Source organism: Mytilus galloprovincialis, chromosome 7, assembly GCF_965363235.1.
Source record: "Mytilus galloprovincialis chromosome 7, xbMytGall1.hap1.1, whole genome shotgun sequence".
Classification (NCBI taxonomy): domain Eukaryota; kingdom Metazoa; phylum Mollusca; class Bivalvia; order Mytilida; family Mytilidae; genus Mytilus; species Mytilus galloprovincialis.
The window spans coordinates 75,148,255-75,156,482 of record NC_134844.1 but is presented as its reverse complement, the minus strand read 5'-3'; the positions used below and the strand labels follow the sequence as shown (position 1 = coordinate 75,156,482).

General features: G+C 32.9%; 1 long non-coding RNA gene across 1 annotated transcript; it reads left to right on the top strand.

Annotated features, from left to right (window-relative positions):
• Positions 1 to 1,783: 1,783 nt before the first annotated feature.
• Positions 1,784 to 6,145, top strand: LOC143083658 (uncharacterized). The gene is made up of 2 exons (XR_012980825.1): positions 1,784 to 1,860; positions 3,632 to 6,145. It is a non-coding gene; the product is annotated as an uncharacterized LOC143083658 (long non-coding RNA).
• Positions 6,146 to 8,228: the final 2,083 nt, after the last annotated feature.

Below are 8,228 nucleotides of genomic sequence, written 5' to 3'. Positions count from 1 at the left end.
GATATTTAGACGATGAAAGGGGTCTTATTATTGTAAAAATAACGCTTGAAATTAAACGAATACTCAGTACCCGACTTCAAGTTGTTTCCCGCAGTGGCGTAACCAGGCATTTTTTAAGTGTAGGTCCAATAGCCAGAAATTAGTAGTGCTTTTGCTACTTAATATTTATAATATGTAAATGAGAATGTACCACGTGATAATAGTTTGAACTGGACTTGCTTGATATCATTAAAATCTTTAAAAGTAAACAGGGATATTATAAGTTGCCCGTCACAGAGTCCTTATTTACAATCACTCTAATATTTCCGTAAAGTTCAATCGGAACTTCTCGGCCTTTCTGGTTGCACGAAGAAATAAAGTTATTGTACTGCATAGCGAGAATGGCCGAGTAGTTACGATTGCCGTAAAGTTGTCAGGCGGTCAAAATCAAAACAATGAACGCGAATTTAGTGATGTTTTTCGTGTTTTCGTCAGTTTATTCTTCTTGAAATAGGGGCATTTTAACTTTGCGTGGGAACCTAGAGTTCAACGACTACACATACAAGGTTTGGACTTGCTTATTCTTTGGACATTCAATTTTAAAATTTCGCCCCGGCAACCTGTTTTTCTAATGACCTTGTAAGCCAATTTTCAACACGAAAACATGCGAACTTCGGAGAGGCGCCTAGTGAACGCAACATACAGAGCTAGTGTACATGGGTTCCAGCGATATAAGCCCCCAGGAAGCTCACGCGTTATCAAGAAAGACAAATCATTTTTTTAAAATATCATCGATAGCAACACACTTTTATAAATTTCCTGTTTACAAAACTTTGAATTTTTCGAAAAACTAAGGATTTTCTTATCCCAGGCATAGATTACCTTAGCCGTATTTGGCACAACTTTTTGGAATTTTGGATCCTCAATGCTCTTCAACTTTGTATTTGTTTGGTTTATAACTATTTCGATATGAGCGTCACTGATGAGTCTTATGTAGACGAAACATACTAAATTATTATCCTGGTACCTTTGATAACTATTTGGAGACGTATTTGTTTATTTCTTATCTTTACTTGATCTGAAAAAGGGGGGGGGGCTATATATTCATTGTGTTGATTTAGAATCTAATGGTCAATGGTTTTAGCAAAAAATAATCCTAACCAGTTACTGTAAATCATGTTTTCCTATAACAAGGTTTATATAATCAATTTTTAAACGTGAATCTCTGCACAAAATACCCGATTATAAGGACGATTTTTCGTTCGCTATTGTTAATTTTCCGTTTTTGGACTGTAAAGTTACGGAACTCTGTAAAATTATAATGATAAGACTATAATGCCAAAGATTGTTAGCTACGTAGATTGTATAACCATAAAAGATGAAATTTTATTCAATTCCTTCAGGTGGTCTTACACAATTACATTTTCCTTTGAATTTTTAAATTTGTAGTAAATATTATACATATAATAATAAGTAAATAGTGCTTTGAACTCTTATCTATTTATCATGACTATTTAATTAAAATAGTTATTGAATTAAACAAATAATGAAAATCTAATAAAACAGTAAATAAAGCTGCAAAATCAGAATTATGAAAACTATCGATTAATAATTTGCAAAGCCAAAGTATCTATAAACAGCAATGGAAATAAAATTTTCCAAATTGTGCCGAATCTTGCTAATCTATCTTGTAAATGATTTTTTTTGCTAGATTGCCTATTTTTTTCTTCAGAAAATGGCGCATAAAATAATTTACAAATAAAATTCGTATTCTACCACATTTAGCATTTAGAAATGAAAAGAGCGATAACTCAAATCTTTATCTATCGATTATGTAAACAACGTTCGTGTGTCGCCTGCCATACTTCCTTGTTACGACAGGTAAGGTTTTTTTTTTTGTGTGTTTTCTTTTTATAATATTAATTATACAGACTCTCGATAAGTGGTAACGGTTTAGTCATTAGCTTGAGAGTTTTCACTCGTATGATGTCATGCTTTACCGTGATATTTTTTCGCCAATATTAGATCATATTACAATACTGATGACATATTTCGTGGAATTTTACTCAGTTCCAAGTTAACACAACACACAGTGTCAGTCTCAAGCGTCCTAATTGCCAATATGACGGGTTTTTATGCTACCCGCTGATGCCATTATGACGTTTTTATGCCCCCCTCTGAAACAAAGGGGGCAATAAGTTTTACAGTTATTCGTCTGTACGGGTATAGGGCCCGTTCTACCTGATTGCATGCATGTTCGCCCTGGGTTCTAACTCCCCGAGTTCGTTCGCCCATAGAGTACGTTTGCCCTACATTTGTTCTACCTACTTTTATTAAAAACTATAAATATTACGGTTATCAATATATGTATATATATATTTCTCAATGAAACATTTACATTGGAGTGGTACAGAGAACACATAAATATTAATAACAAATCAACAAAAAAATGTTACCGTTCTCTCAATTAAGTTTGCCTTGAATGGAGGGGTAGGACAGGGGGAAACCCTTCTCCCACCCCTCTTCTCCTTTCTCCTACCACCGTTTTCCTTTCTCCCATTAGAATAAAACATCTCCTTTTGAGATATTTTTTCTTGAAATATTAGAAAAAATTTTAAAAGGAGAGATATTTTATTTTTTCTCCTTTCTCCAACTTTTTCTCCTTTCTCCCAGCCTTCCTCTCCTTTCTCCTACCCTTTCTCCCTGTCTCCCTTATCCCTGTCCTCCCCCTCTTGAATAAATATTACGAAACTTATGCACACAAAAAATTGAATGCTTATTACCACTAAAACATAGATCAAGTTTGAATTTTGGTGGTATCCCTGATACTGTTCTAAAGTTACACCCCTTTACGAATGGAAAATGGCTGAATTTATCGTTTGTCCTCTTTTTTTAGTTTCCCCCAAACAAATGTTATTTAACTTATACGCAAAGCTCATTACCATAAAACACAGATCCAGTTTGAATTATGGTGGCATTACTTTTACCGTTCAAGAGTTATACCCCTTTACAAATGAAACAAATGTTGAGTTTTTGGTTTCTGTTCACTTCCTTTTAAATTAGTTTGACACAACCAAATGTAATGAAATGTGTACACAATGCTTATTTACACAAAAATCAGATCAAGTACAAATAAGGGTACAACAACAAATGGAAATTTTTAACGACATTGACTGGCTATACAGCCCTTGCACGGTCGGTAAATAAGGGTAGCATCACTTTTACAGTGTTTAATATATGTCCCTTTATAACGTTACTTGCAAGCGGGGGCATCATCTGTGTCCCATGGACACATTCCCTATTTATTTTTATTTTGTTTAAGTCTCGAGCTAGAATATAACGATTAAACATCAATTAAACATTGAAAACTTGTGCGTTACAAATTATATAATAGATTTTCTCATTTTCATATCGATAAAGCATTGTTAACATTTATGAACAAATTATTTTGGAAAGACATATTCAAATTATTACATTTCAAAATTCAGATACTAGTATAACATCCGCATTGAAATGTTACAACATTTGTATGAGGTCAGTACCGTGCTCGAAAAACAAAGCAGATTACACTTTTGATATCTAAATTCTTCTGATTATTATATCTAATTATATGACGAAAATAAAGATCATATGTTTTTAAATATTTTATCAGTGAGACCAACCATCAATGTCTACCAATGCATCATTGTGTGCGATATGTGATCTTCGACATCTTACAGCAACGTCCACGCACTGGTGTCCAGAATGTGAGGAATCACTTTGCAATAACTGTAAGGAACATCACAGCTTTTCGAAATCATCACGAGGCCATCAAGTCATACCTATATCAGACTACAACAATGTTCCTTCGGTTATCGCCAATATTAACTCATTCTGCACTTATCACAATGAGAAGTACACACAATACTGTGTAAAACATGAATGTCCAATATGTTACAAATGTATCAAAGAACATGGTAACTGCGGTGAACTGGCTCTTCTAGAAGATCTTGCACGAGACATAAAATCATCAGAGTTGTTCCGAGATATGGAACAAAGCTTGAATGATCTTAAGGTTAATTTCAATAAAATTCGAGAAGATAGAGAGTACAATATTATAACTATTAAAGACAAGAAGAAGCAAATCGTCAAAGATGTATGTTCCTTTAAAAAGCAGATAAACTTGCATATTGATCAGCTGCAAGAGGATATTTTGAAGGAACTTGACAAAGTAGAAACTGAATGTTGCGAAAAGATCTATTCAATCGTTTCATCTATCAATGACCAGGATACTGAAATAATTCAGTACGATGTAGAAATCGAAAACATAAAGAAATATGCTTCCGATTTACAAGCCTTTCTTGGCATGAGAGAAATCCAGAAGAATATAAACACAAGCGGGCACTGCATTCAGTCTATGGTTCAAAATAAGAATTTAGAAAGAGTCGACTTAGATTTTAATGTCGAAACTAAGTTACGAGATGTTTTGACTAATGTTAGAAAATTTGGTTCCATTATAGTTGATAGCTGCCAAACTAATATCATCGAATTCGTCAGGAAGAAAGACAGACAAGCTCAGATATTGGCAACAGTAGAACAGTCTATAAACAATATCAAATTAAAGTTTAAGCGAGAACTAAAAACGTCATGCAACCTAACGATGGGATGTTGCGTAACTGCGAAATGTAGATACCTTTTTACAGATTATTCTGGCGGTAAGGAGAAACTTGTGGCATTGAACTCAAATGGTAAGGCTGAATATACCATTAATCTTTCACGGTCATATAGCGCCTTCGATTTAGTATGTATAGACGACAATATAGTAGCTGTTACTACAGGATTTTCAAATCATGGAACTACTGGTGTAATGCTTATTGATTTGACCACCAGAAAAGTAAAAAGGTTCGTTGCATTACCTCGTAGACCTTATGGCATTACTTTCGATGGTGAATCATTGACTTGTTGCTCTTACGGTAACGACATACATATTTCATGTAAAGATTTTTGCTGTACCGATATCCGAAACACGTGTATGCCTAACGACTCTTACATTGCAAAGCATGGTGACAATTATGTCTATAGCGTACCAGAGGCGAATACAGTATTTTGTTCATATAAAGGAAAATTAGTTTGGGAATTCAAGAATGACAGTATTTTAAAGAAACCAGGAGGAATTACTGTAGACGACAGGGGAAATGTTTTTATCGTTGGGTTGGATTCTAAAAATATCCTTGTGATATCCCCTGATGGAAAACAACACAAACAGATACTCACAAAGACACATGGTCTTACCGAACCCACTACGATTTTTTTTGACAAAATTAGAAAACAAATGCTAGTAACAAACAATAGCAATTTCGCACATATTTATGACATTTCCTATTGTTAAATTCAGTTTTATGACTGATGCAGCCTAAGATCAATGACCATCCAGCTACTTAGAAATTTACTTTCTTATACATTTCGTATGTACTTTTCTGGTTAAGATCGACGCTGTCTTTTGGTTTTGTAGAAAACTTTACTGTGTTGTCATATGACATGTTCATGTAGTGCGCATGTCAAATGTATAAATAAACAAGAAGATGTGATCTGTTTATACTTATATTTGGCACAGGCGCTTAACTTAGTTTTAGGTATTTGTAATTGTCTTATTTTAAATTTGACACCTCTTTACAACTTGGTAATATTTGATCTCGTCTTGGTCACTATTTGATAAACATTTTGTCAAGAATTGGTTCTAATTGGTTTCGATTTTAAACCAATGATTTGTTTATTATGAGATTTTCATCTTTTTAAGATAAATTAATTTGGATAACCTTATTTCTTTTTTATTATTATTAATTTGTATATATTCCTCCTTCGTAATTAACGAGTATTTGGATTTTGGATTTAGCCTTTGCCATTTCCAGATAATGTCATATTTCAAACTGAATATAATGTCAAAAGTTTAACTGTAATATTTTTAATAGAATATGTTAATTTACACAAGACACATGAAAACTCATTGATCCTTTGAAAGACGACTAGATTTGCATGACTAAAAGCGAAAACATCAAAAAGACAAACAAAAGTGCTCAAAAACAACATAGAGCACAGACTGTTTGGTCATTGAATATTGTCTTTATCGGTTGCAGAATTCATTTTGTAAATATGTATGGCTAACAGTAATTAAACTCTTATAATCTTACATCCTGTCGATTCTTATATTATGTTATTCCAAAAATCGTGCTTTTCTCGGACTATTGATGGCGGGTTACCTTAAATCTGCTGAATAAAGATTTTGTCTTATCTTGTAAACTATAGTTAGTACCTTCAACGATAACATATTATTACATCTTTTAGAAAAGTATAAAATCATTCTTCAATATCCTGGAACGTCAATGATATATTAATTAGATGACGTTTAACATGTAAGAAGAATAGTCAGAGGTATACAACTACATACCGGTTGTGTCAAAGTTCTTTGAAAGGGAAGGTAGAGGTGTGAACTGTGGCAATTTTACGCTAAGCTATGTAGACACGTCTGTTCAGTCATAAATGTTAATAACAACAAAAATAAAAGAGCCCATAGTGACGTCACTGATGGCCAGATACCAGCAGTTTATAGACCATTTTTGTAGGAATTTTCATTCTTTCTTGTCACAAAACACTACTATCAACGAAAATTGCAGATTACAATACATTTTCACACTCATTAGCTGATTAAATGGATTATAAGTTATACATTAGCATTTGGAAAGTTTTGATTTATTGGTTTGTTATTACAAAACTTAGAACTAATCAAGAAATATTTCAGGTTATCACCATTGGTAACAAATCAAACAGTTGGACCATGTATATTAAATTCAATTGGATTGGAATTAATTTGTATAATTATTGGGTGAAGTTCCTCGAGATGACACCAAATTATTAACTGAAGTAAAGTAAAGTCGACAGTAGTATACCGCTGTTCGAAAAACATAAATCGATTTAAAGAAAACAAATCCGGGTTACAAACTAAAACTGAGGTAAACACATCAACTATAAGATTAAAACAACGAAACAACAGAAACACTGAAGTGCAACAAAAAACCAAAACGACAATGCAAAACACACAGAAATGAACTACAAGATAACAACTACAATTTTCCTGACTTGATACAAGACATTTTAAGAAAAAATGGTGGGTTGAACCTATGTTTGTGGCTAGCCAAACCTGGCACTTTTATGGCAATGTTAAATATATCACTTAAATGACAACATGACATGCCGGGACTACAGTACAAATAAATGCAAGAATATTGAAGTCAGAGAAATACTCAAATAAATAATACAATAGTACATTTTGGCATGCCAATAGTTATCAAAGATACCAGGTCAAAAATTTTAAATTTAATCTGATATACAAGTTAACACCGAAGTGCTGAATACATGGCTGATACACTCGAGGTCGATAAATATACTTTCATTATTCATCTTAATGACTGATATTCAGATTTTAGAATTATTGTAGAACTGTTTTATTATCGTTCAAGTTTATGTACATCTAGTATAATCTTCGCCGAAAATTTCATTGAGACATAAGAAATTTAGCCATCTAAAAATGTTGTTAATTAGTATATAAATGAGATTTTTTCTCAACATTTTTGAACGTCATTTAAACAAATGTTTCAATTTGCTGTGTTTCTTTCCTTCTGGCATGTTATATAATTGTTTTCGTTTGCCATTTCTTTCAATCCTTGGAATAATAGCATTTTCAGTAACAACTCTTATATTCTCAGGAACATATGCAAATGACATAGTATGATCTGTTCAAATGCATAAATTAATCATGGTCATGCTGAAAATACTCTGTAGGATGTATGAACAGATGTCTTTGAAGTTTTGTTCAAAGATTGAAGAACAAACTATTCGAAGAACACACAGACGCATATGTACAACTTAACAATACCATTTACATATCTTTTAAAATGTATTCAGATATGCTTATAAAACCCCTCTTATTTAGCTTATACATTGACTTGTTGAAAAACTAAGAACTGATCTGATTTTAACACTTTTCGGGGATCCTATGTCTATGTTTGGATTACAAGAATTTGAAAACGCTCCATTCAACGCTCTGTTTTTAAAGACATTTCCGAATTGTCTTGTTTTGTCATGCTGATACACATATTCGAAAATAGAAAGGCTGAAATTACATCGAATCGTGCCATTATTTACAGAACTAAAACTAAAACTTAGGGATTGTAGTGATGTCCGCCCGTAGTCAGCTAAGCACGAACAAATACTCT